At 40.9% G+C, this 17,706-nt stretch overlaps 1 long non-coding RNA gene across 1 annotated transcript in view; it reads right to left on the bottom strand.

Annotated features, from left to right (window-relative positions):
- LOC125690926 (uncharacterized) overlaps positions 1 to 17,706 on the bottom strand; it is a 44,119-nt gene that overhangs the window by 16,270 nt on the left and 10,143 nt on the right. Inside the window, exon 2 of the long non-coding RNA XR_007375835.1 lies at positions 8,043 to 8,186. This is a non-coding gene — a long non-coding RNA (uncharacterized LOC125690926). The remainder of the gene's footprint in view (positions 1 to 8,042; positions 8,187 to 17,706) is intronic.

The following is a 17,706-nucleotide window of genomic DNA, read 5'->3' as shown; positions in this document are numbered from 1 at the left end:
GGGAAAAATGAGGCTGAGGGGAGACCTTATTGTTCTCTTCCAATATCTGAAAGGTGCTTACAGCGAGAGCAAGGCTGGTCTCACTGGTAACAGGATGAGGGGAAATGGCCTCAAGTTGCGCCAGGGTAAGTTTAGGTTGGATATCAGGAAACACTTCTTTACTGAAAGGGTTGTTAAGCACTGGAATAGGCTCCTCAGGGAGGTGGTTGAGTCACCATCCCTGGATGTGTTTAAAAACTGTTTGGATGTGGTGCTCAGGGACATGATTTAGTGGAGGATTGTTAGTTAGGGTTATGGTTAGTTATGGTTAGGTTGCAGTTGGACTCAGTGATCTTTAAGGTCTTCTCCAACCTGGGTAATTCTATGATTCTCTGATTTATCACATGCTTGCCCAGGAACTTTCAAGGCAACATTAAACATTTTGATCTATGCACAACTGAAAATGTTGGAATGGCTTTCTGTTGAACCATTTTGTGTTCCCTTCCCCAGTATGCAGATCTGAAGATGATTTGCCAGTCTTCTCAATCAAGAACCATGTTCCTTGCACAGGTGAACACACATATAACAGGTGTGTTAAACAACAACCATCATTTTGCTGTTTGAAATAAACCAACTCCTTTGGATTTCTTCCAATAAAATAAACTGCCAAGTCGTCTTTCTTTCTGCCTGCTTCAGTGCAAATTTCTTTTTCTTGGGCGTGGGAAATCAGAATTCCTAGGATATTCCAGATAAATCCCACAACAGTCTTCTATTTTCTTATCTCTGCTGAAGGCATTTTGTCTTGCAGTCCTAGTCTTGGAATTACATTTGAATGGGTAGCCATGTATGTTCCCATTACGTAAGAAGGCAAGTTTCCACTATACAGCCAAAATTCCTGTTATCAAGGCCTGCATGACTTGCATTTCATTCTGGTACTTAGGCCACTTCCATTCCTATGGCCTCCTGAATGATACTCTTAGACAATTCTGAGATGAAAATGGTACTTGACTTTTTTCTCAGAAGCAATTTACTTCAGCATATCATTGCTTTTCTGTACAGGCTGTTAACATCTACTTCTAAATATTAGTTTCCAAACCAGAGACCTTTTTCCACTTAAATCCTCATGATCTAGTGCTGCTATTATTATTTAATTTCATTCCTAATCACTTCACTAATGATCATCAGGTTATTCATCTTAAACAATAATTTTGTGTTGTGTCAAGGAAACATGTAACAAAAAAAAAATCATTGATTTACTCAGAGTATCTCAGGTCCTATGAAAGAAGAATTCAGATTATTTGGGGAAAATGGATTTGAACAAAGTATTGTAGCTTATTAATTCATTTTACTGTATAACCACGACTTCAAAATAATTTTTTTTTAACACTTAGATATAACTAGCACCAACCTAATAGGGTTTTGGCAGACCCATCAATTTGGAATAATTGATTGTCCATTTCCTTTTTTTTTTCTTACCCACTCAAATAAATGTCCAATTGTCTTATCTGACAATAAGATCAAGTGATATGTAGAGAAACTGTGTGGAGGAAATATTTTTCTCTACTCCATTGAAATCCAATGGGATGATGAACAGGAGATTGTGAATTCAAATATCATGGTCCTATCCTTAAAAACACCTCTTTCACAAGATTTGGCAGTTCAGGTTGGGGTGGTTTAAAAGCTTTCCATCCCAAAATGTCTTTGTCAGATTACTGATTGGGTGATTTCACTATTGCCACTAAGTGCAGACCACCATCAATCTCAGTTTACATTAAAACATCCAGCTGTAAGCTGTGCAGGCTGATGACTCAGATTCACTATCATCTCTGATTTAGCTCCAACAGGTGAAGAGTTTATCTTCCAGGCTGGTAACCTCTTCAACTGCTGCAGGTAAATCCAATGTGAAACAGTTTGAATTGCTCTTCTTTTCTCAATTATCCAGCTATCAGTTCACAAGGAGCTATGGGAGTCATGCTGCAAACCTCTGCTGTCCAGTTCAGAGGTGCAAATCTTATCAGAAAAGAAAAGATTCCAATTAGTTTGGATAGTTTTCTGCGATTCCAGTCATCTCCTCAAGCAGTGACAATATATTATTATTAAGGATTTTATCAGATTATTGTAATCCAAGGCCTATGAAAGAAATATGACAGGAAATACATCCACAGTGTTAATCTTCTAGGAAAAAGTCTATTTATTGTTTCAACATTTATTGGCAGTTACATCAATCACATGCTGGGAGATGTAGAGCTCTACAGTTGGACTGCACCTCATGGAGTAAGCTTTGGTATGAGCTCAGAGATGTCTGCTGCTGAGTGATGGGATTAGCTCATAGCTAAGCTCAGAGAGTGGATAAGGACTGTAGCAGCTGAGATGTGAAATGGCAGGTGCCATAGATTGGCTGACAGGAGCAGAGCAAAGAACACGGTGAGGTATACTGACTGCTTTCAATGGCAAATAAATATTTCTGGACCTTGAGGCCTAGTGGCACACATCAGCCCACAGCCATACTAGTTAGTCACAGCAGTACCCAAAACAAGATAGCTGTACACGTGCCACCTTGGGGAATGATCTCTAGACCAGCTGTCAGATTGTATGAAATGTCTGCTGGGGAGTGCACAAGTTGGAACAGGACAAAGTCTTAAGGGGAAATAGTGTAGTGACTCGTCAGCACACAGAACTACATCCCCGTGCCAAGGAGCATGCTGGAAATTACTGGGAGAGAAGCAGCCCTTGTGTGCAGATGGGTGGAGAACTGGAAATGGTAGGGCAGGAGTGGAGATGGAAAAGTCTTTGGTAGGGCTATTTGGGATCCAACCCACATTATGTGGTTCAGAGTCACTAATAGGGCTCGCTACCCTACCCACACAAGTAGGGCATACCAGAGAATGCCTAGTCCACTATGTAATGGAGGAGTCACAGCACAGGGAAGACCAGAAAGCGTGGACGAGTGATGTGCTGCTCAGTGTTGACACATCCAGGCTGGATGGGGCAGCCCCATAGATGCCAGTTCTAGGTATGGGGCTAGAAACTGCTGACTGCAAAGCACCCTTGGAGCATGAGGTTTGCAAAGTATGTCCTCTGCAGTTCTACAAATTCACATTCATCCACTTTGCTGAGCTGTAGCAGTCAGATGTATAAGGAAATATCTACTAGGTTTTGACTGAATTTCACTCAAAAAATGGTATTTTATCCACTAAGCTATTTTATCTACCTGGTCTAGTACCAGATCTGGAGGTTGGTGGCCCTGACTATGGCAGAAGGGTGGGAACTTGGTGACCCTTGGGGTCCCTTCCAACCCAAGCCATTTTATGATTCTATGATTCTATGATCTTTGTATTAGTGAATCCATTTAATAAATTCTGTTTCTCCTGAGAAAAACAGGAGGCGGTATTTCATCAATCATGTGTCACATGTGACTTTCAAAAAATGATCTTGAAGGCAGAGGTTTTTAATTCCACCTGGTTAAAGTTGTCTTTCAATAGAAGCTAGCATGACTACATTCTTTGTGTAAGCATTATACCAAAGAGTAACTTCTTTTGAAGGTAATGAGAGGAGAACCACTCTTCAGTGAGGATGGATTTTTACAAAATGCCAACATTAGTGCATTTATGGGTGCAAAAATCATATACATGCAGATGTCTATATGGCAAGTATCTTTTTTTTCTGACAGTGACAATGAACAACTTCATCTTTCAAGTGACAAATGACTTCTTATTTGGCAGAGTTGATTAAATTTGTTTTGTGGTTAGAAAAAGAAGTTGTGCTACAATTCACTGATACAGAAACAATCAAAATAGATTGGTTTTGCTGATGCGATTCTAGACATGAAATAATTATCCCTTTATGAAATCACATCTGTAAAAAGATAATTGATTTGAACGAGTACAATTTTTCACAGAGACACGAGTGAATACAGCACCTATTTTACCTCTACAATATTTTCTTATAGTCTTTAAAAACCTAACATTTAATAGTGGCTGTTTTACCATTTGTTTATTTTTATTTTATGTGTGCCTTTCCCTCACGCTTATATATTTAGACATAAAAATGTTGGGCATCAGAAAAGCAAGAAAATAGCTTGGAACACGGTGGAGGAAGCGGTTTGCCTAAATGACACAGTAGTTTTTCAACCTTCTGTTAAATTCTCATGCTTCCACAGGCTGTCCCAAGGAGTTCATACAACATGAAGTGACTTTAATGTTCTCCAACATTAAGCCTCCCATTTCTTTTGCCTATTGGATGCTCTGACTGGAAAGCAGCATTCTGCACAATGGCACATGCCCTGTCAACTCCAGAAAGCATTTTGATTTGCAGAAACAGGACCAACATTGGTACCCAGAAGTGTGAGATGAAGAGAAATAATGCCAGACAAAGGTACAGGTGCCATAGTAGAATTTCAAGGTTTGACAAGGGAAAACGGTTAAAGGAATTTATAGCATATAATGTAGAGAACAGATTTGGCAATAAACAATAAAAGAATATGCTAAAATAGTGTCAGTAAGAGAGGAAATGTAAGTATGCTATTTGGAAGAGACTGGTGATGTTAAATTTTTAGGTCAATTAGTGGAATAATTTATATAGGGTGGTAATAATTGGAACAACTGAGGAGGAAGGCTGGTTTGTACTTGTCTATCATGAGTAATTGAGAGTTTCCACTGCTGTAGCTGTGTGAAAGTCAGAGGTGTTGCTAAGATGCATGGGAAGAGACTTTTCCAATGCATACAGTGAAATAGAAATGTGACATTGGTCATTATTCCCAGGGGCTTCATCTTCAGTACACTGAGACAGTGATGTTGCACAGTTAAAAACACAAAGTGGGCATGGAACAAAAATAGCCAACAATGCTGATGGGCAGCTATGCAAGAGGAAGCTGGATGCAAAGGACTTCCTCAATTTGTCAAAACATAAATAGAGAAAGATGCAATGGCCTTTTACTAAAAGTTACTTCCTCCTCTCAATTTCTTTAACAGAGACTATAATAAAGGATAAGTAACCTTGACATGGATACATTTAAATAGTAAATTTTCTGAGCACTGAAACCCTGGGACCCTCGGCAAACACAGAAAAAGGATGTAGTTTAGAGACATATTTCAATCAGTTGATCATGGGGATAAGAAAATGTGGTACGTATAACAACAGGAGGCAGAGTCTGATGATCATTCTAGAGCAGCATTCTAGGTGAAGTTTAACAGCACAGCCTCATCTTCCATGGTACCAAAAAAGAACAAAGCATTACTCATGACTTTGTGCTTATTTTTGAATGATCTGAAAAATATACAGCAATTAAATACTGGACTGCATTTAGCAAGCACTGCACACTAATGTAGTTAATTTACAGGAACTGCTTTTGATGATACCACACTGTGCTGCTAGCAGAAAAAAAAAATCATCATAAAGCAAACTGAAAATGCAGCATTAGATAAAGTGAATTTAAGATGAAAATAATAACATAAATACTGCAGTCCCAATTTTATTGTTCATAACAGAAAGTTGGCTGTGTTTTCTATTAACTAACAGAAAAACCAAAAAGTGTAAAACTTAAAAGTGAGTTCACTATATTATGCTCTGTATTTATTCTGGTTGTACGTTGCATTGATTTTGTTTTATCTACTGCTTTGAAGTCTGTACCATTTCCATGATGCTCTGCTTTTTGAAAACAGTCCCTTATTAACACAGAGGAAAGAAGCTTTGACCAGCACCTTAGGACTAGGTTTTTACAGTCTATGAATATATACGTGCCACAGATTTTGGTGGAACTGAAGTTCATCAGTGCCTATTATTGAAAACAGTTTAGCAGAACAGTAACTAAAGAAAAAAAATAAAAAGTTTGGATGTAATTAACCAGGAAGGTCATTCTTTCCATTCTCTAAGCAGATATTCCGGTACTCTAGCAAGTTATTAATGGAGCCAGTGAACAGATGATCAAAGGAGGAGCTTGAAAAAAGTAAAGATTTTCAATGCCATGCTGTTTTTCTGGCCGCAGGCCTCCTACCAACATAGTTATTTCTTCTGATTAAGTGCAAAGCCAGGTTAAAGCAATGAATTTTTCATGGAAGAATATGCTTCCAATTTTGGATATATAACGAAAACAAGTTTGCATATGGTATTACTTAACAGGTTGGAGCAGAGAACTTAGTTTGGTTGAATTATTGCAACTACTTAGATGCTCTTTTATAATGATCTCATTTAAGTCAGTTCTAACCAGCCTACACGCCAATAATATTCAATGCTTCATTTCCATGATTTACTTGAATTTTTTTAATTTATAACTGCCCCACATCATTGTGCTGTCTACTCGGTGCACAGGAATGGAAACACACACTCTTCTAATGCTACTGCTTTTCAATAGAGAAGCCCTAGAAGAGATTACGCAGAGACAGAAGGAATTGCCAGAAAGTTCATATTTTGATTGAAGGAAATGAAGGCATGTATATTTATTCTCAAAAGAGCAGCTCTCCATGACATTGAATGCTATCTCAGATCCAGAAATCTCACTCACTCCATAGACCCCTTTCAGTCTTGAACAGTCTCAAATACAGAGCCAGTAACATTTCATAAGGGGGTAAGTCTAAAGGAGAGAAAAGCTAAGGATGATTAGGTGCTGCTCAGAATAAACACACTCACAGCAAAAGCATAAATAATCTCTATGAAAAAGAAGTATATAAAGTGATCTCTCTATAGAAGGAATAATGGTCTACATTAGCAGTAAAGGGAAGACCAAAGAAATTGTTGATCAGTTTCTCAGTGGAATGGGAAAACCGCTGATGGGCAGTGGTAAGAAAGTCAAAAGGTGGAGTTATTTTTCCTTCCAAATGAAGTGAATATTTAATGCCAATGAGAAAGAGCAGGAGGCAGGTACATGAACCAGAATCATAGAATCATAGAATGGCTTGGGTTGGAAGTCCACCAACTCCAGATCTGGTACTAGACCAGGTTGCCCAGGGCTCCATCCAACCTGGCCTTGAACACCCCCAGGGAATGCATTGGCCCTTTGATGTCACTGATTAGCCATGTGTGCTGGTGCTGCCATTTTAGAGGCCCATCTCACTTCCAGCTGTGGGTGCAGAAAGATGCAGTACTCCTCTCACCCCATACTCAGGCATTCCAAATGGTATTCTGTGTTAAAAATACTCATTTGAGCCTTCGATATTCTCAAAGATTGGCCATATAAGGTTAACCTCAGGATCCCTAAAAAACTATCTGAAAAAAACTCAGATCTGTTGGTAGTGAGATGGGAAAATTTTTAAAGGACAGATTGACTGTCAGCAGACTGGGAAGGTGAAAAGCAGAAGGGAAATGCAGACCTATAAGCTTGGCCTATATCCACAGTGAAGTTCTGGATAAAATCAATAGAGCAGACATACATAAGGATCTGGAAGATAACACAAAACTGAACAACAAATAGCAGTGTGCCAAAAATCTAATCATGACTGCCCTAACTTATTTCCTTTCACTAGATACAAGTTTGTATAACAACAAAGAATTTCTGGATTTCATGTAGTTAACTTGGCACAGTTTTTGACACTAGTATCCATGACACTATTTTGTAAATAAGATAAAACATAGTCTGGATAAAATTATCTTTTGTAGGTGCAGAACTAATGGTACACCCTGCTGTGTTTCATACTAGTACTGTTCATACTGTTGATGACCAGGGCTGTTATCAATAGGTCTTCGCTAGTTTGAGAATATGCACTGGGTGAGGTGCCATCCTTCTGTCTGTTCCTTGCTTGAACAGTGAGTCTTCAACGAATTTGCAAAAGCTGAGAAGGCCCCACTCAGTCTCCTTGAGAACAAGGTCAAAATCACAGACATTCTTGACATTATCTGACACATACAGGGTGAAATTCAATACAAAAGCATGCAAGGCAGGAAGAACCAACTGCACAAACACAAGATATGGACTAACTCCCCAGGCAGCAGCGATTCAGAAACAGGGAAGGGGCATGCAGTGAGTCATGAGCTGGAGATGAGTCAAGAATTTCCTGACATTTGAAAAAGCAAACAATCTTGATATGCTTGAGAAGCAGCATACAGCCTAGGGAAGATAAGAAGCTGCATACCTTGCTGGAGACATTAATTATTGTTTGCAACCATATAAAGGTTTTACTGATGTAGTAGACAGAGCAGGTCTCATAGAAGATGTGATCATAGATGAACTGTTTGCCCAGGGCAATGTTAAGCACGTCAGGAAGCCATCAACAGCCCTGTGAAAACAAGGTAAGGAAGATGTAGGTTGAATATCAGGTACACAGCGTTCTTTGCTGGGACTGGAATGAGCACTTTCGTAGATTACGTAGAATAACATGAGATTGTTTTGACCAGTTAGGCTATTTGACAGAAAGCTTATCTACTCAAACATATGAAGGAGCCCAGAGATGTGAGGGTACTGAGGGAACCTCATTACCCCAGCCAGAGACGCAAGTCCCTGTCAGGCTGTCTAGGAGAGCCTTGGTGCCAGGAGCCAGGGCTGTGGCCCAGTTGTGAGTGTGTTTGCAGATGTGTGCCTGATCACAGAATGGCTTAGGTTGCAGGGGACCTTAAGGATAATTGTGGCCAGGATTGCCATCCACTCTGGCTGCCCAGGACCCCACTCAACCTGGCCTTCAATGCCTCCAGAAATGGGGCATCCACAGCTTTTCTGGGCAGCCTGTGCCCTCCAAGTAAAGAATTTCTTCCTAATCCCTGACCTAAATGTTCTCTCTTTTAGTTTAAAGGCATTCCCCCTTGTCCTATCACTGTTAGACCGTGTGAAAAGTCACTCCCCTTCCTGCTTTTAAGATCCCTTCAATCATACCTTTGGCCACTGACAGACTGGACATTGGACAAGAACACCAGCTTCCTGCAAGGAGCTTTCACAGAAAATGAGATGATAGAAAAATAATCATGCAAAGAGTACAGACTGAATCCTCCTGATAGGAAATATTCCTAATGCTGTCTGGTTTCAGACTTACTCTGTTTCATGAGGCAGGATGCTTCCTTTGCCAAAAGCATTTTGAGAGCTACGATAAATGACTACAGTAAATTAAAGAAGGAGTCTCTGAAGTTTAAAGGAAGCAATTTGCAGTACCATATTTTATGTACATCAAGCACTTTTCAAAATCAGTGACAACCATCTAAAGCAGACAGTTTAGGCATTCTATAACTCACTACCAGCTACAACATATTTCTTAGCTCCAAAACAAACTGATATGGAAATAGCATTTGATGCTTCTTTATATCCTATCAGTTTAATTTCTAAAGAAGCCTATTATTTAAGCTCCATTTTCTAAATATGAAAGAACAAAATAACATGATAACTGGTGGGCCCCAGCAAAAAATATATTGAAGGAGATCCGTGTTTGTTTGTTTTATTTTGTTTGTTTGTTTGTTTTGTTTAGGACTGGAAAGGTATGTTGGAAGATGTAGTAAATGCTTGGGCAGCAGATCTGAATCCCAACATTACATCTACTACGTATCATCTCTGCATGAAAACTGAATGCCCAGACCGCACAGCAGACCAAGAAAGTGTACCATGCAACCCTGTGTCAGCACTTGTATTTCTTTTGGTCACTTCCAGGCTGCTCCCACTCAGTGAGTGGGACTCCCTGCCCTGTTTCACCTCCTAGCCAGGGAGCCTTCCCCTCCCCAGGTTGTATTTAGTGGGAGGCAGCAGAGACCAATTCCTACCCCATGGTCATACAGATCTTAATGGATCTCTAATGACCCATCCTAAAAATGGCTAAGCACCACAGATGGAGAAAAATCAGGTGGGCAGGTAGTGAGGCTGAGGATGGACCAGAGCTGAAGTGAAAAGAGAAGCACGCAAAATCAGCAGTACATCATATCCTTTGGAAACACCTGCTTTCAAATCAGGGATATGACAGCCATGTGAACTTGGGCAGTTTTTACATAAGTGGATTGCTCAACGCAACGTAGGAAATGTGCAAATGAGCAAGGGTGAACGTAGCAGAGCAGAGGCCCTCCAAAAATCTGTTAAAAAAGGCCCATCTTAATTTTGCTGATGGCTTATTTTCATTATTCTGATGCAGATGAAGCCAGAAACAACACACAGGGTACCAAGCTGCAGGAAATGTATCTTTTTAGTGATGCCTGGCAGCAAGTTAGAATAAGTCAAAGCTCCTCCTCCATTTTCACCCTCCCAGCAGAGAAGAATGCTGGAAATACCAAACAAGACATATACACACTAAAAATTGAGATCTTTAATACATCAGTACACTTTTAGTAAGCCCAGATGTTATTAATAGCATCAATACAGGCATTTATTTTCCTCACACTAAAACTAGAGTTTTAATCCCCTATTGATTTAAGCTGAAGTGCGGGACACGCTGCAATTTATGTGGTTGATTCACGCACCTTGAGGGAATCAAATCATCTGTAAACCAAATTTTTTTCTTCCCTTAGAGGTCCCCATTAGATAAATGCCTCTGTAAGGAAAATATGTTCTTTACATTAAGGTCAAGAGGTCAAATACTCTGCAAGCAAAAGCAGGCGGCACTTCAGTGAAGTACAAATGTAATATTTAGCTTGAAAAACACATTTCCCTAACTTATGAGAAGGTAACTTGGATTCAAGAAAAACATTTTTTTGGAAAATCTGAGAAGTTACATAATTCCATAGAGAACATACATTTGGCATAAACAGAAAATTATATTTATCTATTTACATGCACTGAGCACATTGAAAGCTCATTATTGCTGAACTCCAGTCCAATGCCCAATTCAAATAGTCAGGATGTGCTCTGATCTATAGACAGAGCCAAGTATTTCCCCTGTTAGAACTGCTTGTCTTGGGCATAAAATACAAGCTGAAACATCCCAGTTACTTCATGAAAAGAACCTGGATACCTGTACAGAAACCACAGATAAATCACCTTAGGAAGAAAGACTGAAGGAGAAGACAGTCCTGGAAGTCTCTGCTGGATGTGCTGATGACTGATGTCTCCTTAAGCATTCTCTTTAAAAGATTTATGTCAAAGTTTTTCTGGCCTCTTCACAAAGTTTTTGCCCATTCAACCTAGTGTGGGAATGTGTGATAACGTAGGAGGATGAAACTTGAAAGCATTTCTGGCTCATTTGAAGTATCAGCAACCACGATTTGGTGATAAAAAACAAAGTTGTTTAGATATTGTTATTGATGTAAATCTATATGATGCTATTTCAGGCAGCAACAATATCATTTGATTTTTCTTCTACATTTGTCTTGCAGGGACTAAGTGCCTTGGGGGAGGGAAGGAAACAACAACTCACAGAATTCAAACATATATTTATTTATATGCTGAATGACACCACTATGGAGTTGAGGATATACTACTACACATTAGCTTTCTCATCTACAGCATAGAATCATAGGATCATAGAATTGCTTGAGTTGGAAGGGACATTTAAGGCTCCCTTCCAGTCCAGCCCCCCTACAATGATCAGGGACACCTACAGCTAGAGCAGGTTGCTCAGAACCCCATCCAAGGATGGGGCATCCACCACCTCTCTGGGTAATTCTTAGCATTCAAAGCCAAAAGATAAGTGATCCGTTCAAGTGTTTGATCTATTTGTGTAAAAAGCTAATTCATACTTTCTTTTTGTTTGTTTGTTTCATGGTGACATTCAGTCTTTACCCACACGGTTAAGTTGGGAGGAATCCACAGTGGCCAACATGCATTCTTCTTCAGGCTGATCTGAACAAGGAGTGCCAGTGTTTCTTGTTCACATGTGGCTGAAGTGGTTCATGTTGAGCTGGCTGCTAAGTATCACAGAAAACCTGGTAGGAGTGTAACAGAGCTGTCTGCTGCCTTTTCAGCTGAGACATCACAACATTGCTTGTCCCATGTTTACTTACATCATCCTTAGCTTGTAAAAACTGTATACCAGCTCTCAAACCAATGCGCACACTCAGATGGGTGACTACCAATCCCAGAAGGCTGGCCTGGTACTATCCTGCTACCAATATGCCACCTCAAATGGACAACACATGCTGTAATGTTGGAAACATCTCTCTGCACCTCGTATGTAAAGGCTACTGTAAGTAAAATATTTTTATGACCTTTTTTCCCCCTTTCTTTTTTTAGGTATTATTCATGACCGAGGTAAAAAGATTCAAGACTCCCCGGTGCACACTATCTTCCCAAAGGAGTAAATTGTAAGGAAATTATTACACATCTGTAAAACAAGGTAAATGAATCACTTCTTCACCTTCCCCTCAGAGAATGGCTTTCACTCATTACACCGTTACAAAGCTCTCCTGTTATATTTAGCTCAGATAAAACTATGGAGAGCATGGACTCTCCTTTTGTTGAAGTCCTGGTCATTGAGCCAATGAATGGAGATAGGTGATGCAGCATTTGGAAAAACACTTCTGTTTACAAAACTGTGATGAGTCATTGGAATGAACCTGAGTATTTAGTTCAGTTCCCTCCTTGTTGTGCTAAATAAGTCTTCATTTTCATCCATTCCTGTGTAGCCGCATCTCAGCTGGATCTAATAGTACCAACAATTTGAAGTGAAAATTGCTTTTGGTGTCTCACAATATTTCATGCATAAAGCAGCCCTCGCAGGCAGAAGATGCAACTGCTCATTCTGTGCAGAGCAGTGAAGTTACTGAGGTGTCAGGAAACAGATGGACTTAATGTGGTTTTCCAGTTTCCAAACAGTGCCAACCCATGAACCTTTATGTAATGGCCCAAGGACACAAGACTACACCAGCATGGGAGAGCACGAAGGAAAAACGCTACAGTATTTCCAGCCTAGCTCATCAGAGATGAGACAGAGAACTCATTTAATATTAAAATTATTTGAAAACACAGAAACAAACACATGGTGTCTGAAAATTCAGTGCAGTGAAAATGGAGGTGTCAGGTTTTGCACAGTGGGCTGCAGTGTATGCACACTGCTTCTTTGCCAGTCAGAAATACAGAAAAAAAAAACGTTTATTGTATACTGCCTGGAAGAGTTTACTGTATCTATTTAAATGGTTGTGAGAGAGGTTTCAGAGGAACAAGAAGCTCTATTTAAGGGCAGCACTGCAGTAGCTGAAGATTTATTTCTATTTGCTCTTTGTGGGAGGTGAGGATTGTATTTTGCATTTTAAAACATATTTGTAGAAGGTGCCAGACACCACCATAAACACCAACCCTCTGTTCATCTGATCTATAAAGCATCCTGGGCTTGAATCCTGGGCATAAAGCATTCAGGGCTCCATGCCTGAAGCACTACTCCTCCTTGACTCCCATCCCTGAGGACTGGCAGTGGGAGGGCTGCAGGACATCACCTCCTCCAGCACCAGGAGCCCACAGTGTTGCTCAGCAATGTACATCTCACTGTGAGATACAACCACTGCCATCTGCTCTTTGTTAACACATACATTTGTATCACATTTAAACTCATTTGGATTGATCACAGCCCTGCCTTAAACTGATGTGAAGTTTATCCTAGCTGATCCTATGGGAAAATAATCAGAACTCAGTAAAACAACACCTCAGAATGACAACTTAGGTACGAACTTAAAGGTAAAGCATCAGTCCAACAATTCAATGTGACTGTGAAGAAAGAAGAAACTTCAGTAGGGTCTGCAGTGATAAAGCAAGGGGAAATGGTTTCAAATTTAAATGGAAGATTTAGACTGAATATAAGAAAAAAGTTCTTTATAGCAAGGGTGGTGAGGCACTGGAACAGGTTGCCCAGAGAGGTGGTGGATGCCCCATCCCTGGAGACATCCAAGGTTAGGCTGGATGGGGCTCTAAGCAACCTCATTGAGCTATGATCGATGATCGTCCCTGTTCAATGCAGGGGAGTTGGACTAGATGTCCTTTAAAGGTCACCTTCCAACTCAAATGATTTTATGACTGTGCAATAGTTGTGACTGAGTGGTTACGGTGATGGAGTACAAATCCATTGGGGTCCTGTGCAGGTTTGAATACTGCTGACCCTGAAGTGATTGATTTTAAGGGGAATGACTTAAAACTAAACAAAGGGTGATTCAGATTAGAAGTTAGGAAAAAATTCCCTTCAGAGAGTAGTGAGGAACTGGCACAGGCTGCCCAGAGAAGCTATGGATAGCCCATCTCTGGAGGTGCTCAAAGCCAGGTTGGGCGGCAATCCTGTCCACGGCAGGAAGACAGACTTTGCTGATCTTTAAAGCCTCTTCCAACCTAAGCCATTCTATGATTCTATCACTTTATAATGCTTCTGATGTTCTTTTCTGTTTTGTTTTCTCATTTTGGGATGGGCACAGTTGTCTTTCTGCAGCTTTACATGGCAGGATGTAGGACATGATGTAGTCAGCAAGTTATTTTTAAGCTGAGTTCTTGATAGAGACAGAAGCAAACAAGTGCTTGACAGAAAACCAACATCAGGATGGATATGAGGAAATAATTGTTCTCAGAAAGAATGGTAAGGTATTGGAACAGGCTGCCCAGGGAAGTGTAGTCACCATCCCTGGAGGTGCTCAAGAAAAGGATGGATGTTGCACTAAGGGACATGGCTTAGTGGGCATGGTGCTGATTGGTTGATGGTTGGACTTAGATGATCTTGGAGGTCTTTTCCAACCTTACTGAGTCGATTTTATGAACAGGTACACACTTGCTGTGTCCCACAAAACTTTATTTATGGAAATGATTCAGAACTTCCACTTTCCTGTATTTTGCTGGAAGCACGGCTACAAATCATCTCCAGCTCCAGAAGTGCACCCTTGTCACAAAGGAGGTGTAGGAACTAATTTTGAGCCATCAGAAATGTTTTCAGGCTGTCAAACACAAGTTGTGTGTCACTGTGAGGGTGAAATAGAGGAAGGGACCTAAGAGCACTTGACAAAAAATTAAAGGCCAGCAGAAGCACATTGCTAATTCATAGAAATTCTGCAACCAGGCTTCAGAACAGCACTGGTACAAAGTAATAAGCTACAAACCTTTGATTTCTTTAAAAACACTACTGCCAATCATCTCAAGTTTGTTATTTACTGCCTGCCTACTGAGCTGCCTTCCAGTTTGAACACTGAAAAAGAAATTTCCCTGGACAACAGGCCAACAGTGATTAAAATTTAAAATCCAATTCACTGCTTTAACCCTACGCTCTCCTGTCTTCTGTGCAAGGAAAAATAGGTGTTTCACCTAAAATTTGACAAAAGAGCGGATCTTTGCAAAATTAACTTAAAAAATTAAATTTAAAAAAAAAAAAAAAAAAAAAAAAAGATAACTTGCATGATTAAAGCCAGGTGGGACGGTGCCCTGAGCAGCCTGATCTGGTGGGTGGCAGCCCTGCCCACGGCAGGGGTTAGAATTGGATGATCTTTGAGATCCCTTCCAACTCAACCCACCCTAAGATTTTATGATTGGGAGGCGAGAGAGGAGAGAAGCTTTATCATTAGTATCCAGGGCTTTTTTTGGAGGGTTTCATATAGGGTAAAGCAAGAGCCAAAATATTTATGGGGAAAAATCCACGCAGAATCTTTCTGGAATCCATGCTGTGTCACTCCAGCGCTGTGCACTTACTACATGAAAATAGAAGCAGCCAACCCGGAACACTCCATTTTCTGATTAAAAAGAGGAAAGAAGAGGGGAGGGAATTGTTATCACTGTATTTGCAGCATGGCATGCTGACAATTTTTTTTTTTTTTAAACTTACTTTTACAAGTGCATCATTAATAATTCATGCTGCTCCTAAACGGCAGGGCAGCCGCTATTGCTTTGTCGCATCTCACAATGGCTGAGTGACAACTGTGGCTCTGACTCCGGGCAGTTATCTCTGACTGTGCCTGAGAGACACATCGCCGTCCTTCCTTTGCCATTCAATCTGACACGGCTGTGACAAATGCCGCCGTGCCCTGTCATTCCCTTCACCCTCTGATAACAGAAATCTGCCACTTTTCGATGTGTGGTCTGCACTCTCGTCCCCCAGAGAAGAAGCTGTATGCTAATGATGTGCAGGTTTGTTTCTGGTTGCTTTTCCCCTGTTACGTATTTGGATTGATTGTGCTTCAAAGAGCACAGCGTTCAAGTGCTGCTGGGGACCAGCACCCAGCTGCAGCCTGTATGGTAATGGTGTCCACAGGGGCTGAGGGATAAAATAAAGGCTGTCATTTTTAGCTAGGAGACAAAGAACAGACAGTGAAAGACCACAGCTGGAAAGTGTCTGTTGCTGGATGCTGAGGAGCTTTGGGGCCTGAGCTGGAAGCGTGCAGCGAACCCCCACACTACTGAAGGTTTCCCAACGCAAAGAATCATTGTATTATTTGAGTTGGAAGGGAACTTTAAAGGCCATCTGGAACAACTCCCCTGCAATGAACAGGGACACCTACAGCAGAGCAGGTTGCTCAGAGCCTGACCTTGGATGTCTCCAGGGATGGGGCACCCATCACCTTTCTGGGCAACCCGTTCCTGGGTCTCACTACCCTGGTCATGAAACTCATTTTTCTTACATGCAGTTTAAATCTCTAGTTTTAGTTTGAAACTATTTCCCCTTGTCCTATCTCAGCAATCTCTACTAGTCTGTCCCTTCTTTCTTACAGCCCCTCAATAGATACTGGAAGGCTATCAGTTCTCCCTGGAGCTTTCTCCTCTCCAAGCTGAACAACTATGAATGACACTGCATGCAGTATGTGTTGCATATCCTGCTTCTGTACTGGAGCATCCTGTGCTTGTTTTCAGAAGTCCATAGAAGAAAACAATCCTGCTTCCTGCCTCTGGTGCTCTGGAAGCAGTCGGTTTGAAAGTTGCGGGGTTTGCTCTGACCCTGACAGCATCTTGCAGCCCCCTCCTCCCTGCTGCCTGCAACCGAGGGCACGCGCCTGATGCGTTCAAACAAAATGACTCCATTCAGTGAATGTGCAGTACCTACTACAGCACACTGAAGAACCTGTTGAGGTTTCTAGTTCCAGAAAGGAACTAGGAATCTTAATGAGTTTCCTATTGTCCAGCACTTCGATCTTCCCAGATAAGTGGGTGTAGGTGAGTGCAAAAGAAAGATTAAGCCACTGTAGCTGGAGATGCCAATACCAGTGTATTGAACCCACTGAGCCCTAGAAGCTGGCTTCAGAGCCTAATTGGGGCATATCTAGCATTCAGCTGTCATTCCTGCAGCGAATGTTCACTCCATGTTGCTATTACAAACACATGGGACAAAGGTGTTCAAGGGCACTTTTTTTTCTTACGGAGACACAGAATGCTGCTTCTTTTATCCTTCTCTTCAGCAGTTGTTACCAACTGCAAGCCCTAAAGGCAGGCAGTGGGCATTTGTTAGAACAGCAAGCTTGCTTCCAAGTCCACTGAAGCTGATGGAAAAAGGATCTCCTTTCTTTCATCAGATTTTGGATCCTGCCCTATGGGACCTTATGGTTTAGGGAACAGGTGTTTTTTGTTGTTGTTTTTGTTGTGTTGTTTTTTTTTGAGGTTTCTGATATGGATTTTTTTTTCCTCATTCCTTTGTTACTTCTCCATCTCATGTTTGTGACTAGAAAATGCTTTAAACATGCCATACCTCCAAGTGAAAAGAAGCTGAGGCAGTGTTACTCCTACCATTTGTATAACATAAGAGAAGTTAATTAAAAAGCTGCACAGCAGGGCTGGAACTGTTAGAAACTAGAAAGAGAAAGAATGAGGCAGAACAGCAAACAGGAGCAGACTTCTGATGTTCTTTGCACATGATGTTTTTTCCCATTAAAGTACTTTCATGGCTGCTCCATGCGCTTCTCAAAGATCAACTCATCTTGCACACAGGCTTTGCTGGAAGATAATGAGCA

The sequence above is a fragment of the Lagopus muta genome, chromosome 3, assembly GCF_023343835.1.
Source record: "Lagopus muta isolate bLagMut1 chromosome 3, bLagMut1 primary, whole genome shotgun sequence".
Lineage (NCBI taxonomy): Eukaryota > Metazoa > Chordata > Aves > Galliformes > Phasianidae > Lagopus > Lagopus muta.
The sequence above is the reverse complement of the archived record's forward strand: the minus strand, read 5'-3'. Positions and strand labels throughout refer to the sequence as shown.